Consider the following 936-nt stretch of genomic DNA (forward strand, 5'->3'; position numbering starts at 1 on the left):
AAAAAAAAAAAAAAGCAAGCAAGCTCTTGCTAGCAGTACATCTGGCAACAAAATACATGTAAAACAAATTTAAAACACAATTACAGAACAACACAACAAGTACAAATAAATCAGCAAAAGCCAGTACTTGTGATGTGATGGGAAAGGGGTTAGAATTGGGTGGCTAGTCAGTGAGGACTTTCCGGAAAAAGGTGAGTTTTGAAGGAAGACAGGGGCACAGATTTACTGAAAAGGATGAGGAGCTCATTCCAGCAATAATGCATGAACTACAGTAGCGAAGAAAGAATGAACAAGCTGTAAGGGCCAAACAATGAACAGGTTAGCTTGTTAAAACTGGACAATTTATGTTTAAGGGTAAGAAAAAACAAGCCTGGGGAAATGGTAAAGACAGTTCATACAGAGCCTTACATGGCGACAAATCAAATTTGTTTTAACAGACAAGAAGGAGCCTTATGGGTTCTTGCATAATGAAAACAACATTTTGAGAAGCTGAGATACAGAGGGATTAGAATAAAATAAAACTAGAGCGGGGCGCAGTGGCTCATGCCTGCAATCCTAGCACTCTGGGAGGCTCAGGTGGGAGGACTGCTCGAGCACAGGAGTTTGAGACCAGCCTAAGCAAGAGTGAGACCCTGTCTCTACTAAAATTAGAAAAAATTAGCCAGGGGGGGAGGGGGGAGGGGACGGGTATGTGCATACACAAAGAGTGCGGTGCGCCCCACCCGAGGAATGGACATATTTGGAACTCGGACTTGCGGGGGGAGGGGAGGGCAAGGGCAACATACGTACCCTAGACATCTGTACCCCCATAATATGCTGAAATAAAAAAAAAAAATTAGCCAGGCGTGGTGGCACACGTCTTTAGTCCTAGCTACTCAGGAGGCTGAGGCCCGAGGATTGCTTGAACCCCAGGTGCTGGAGGTTTCAGTGAATTAT

The sequence above is a fragment of the Propithecus coquereli genome, unplaced genomic scaffold, assembly GCF_000956105.1.
Source record: "Propithecus coquereli isolate 6110/MARCELLA unplaced genomic scaffold, Pcoq_1.0 Scaffold119, whole genome shotgun sequence".
NCBI lineage: Eukaryota > Metazoa > Chordata > Mammalia > Primates > Indriidae > Propithecus > Propithecus coquereli.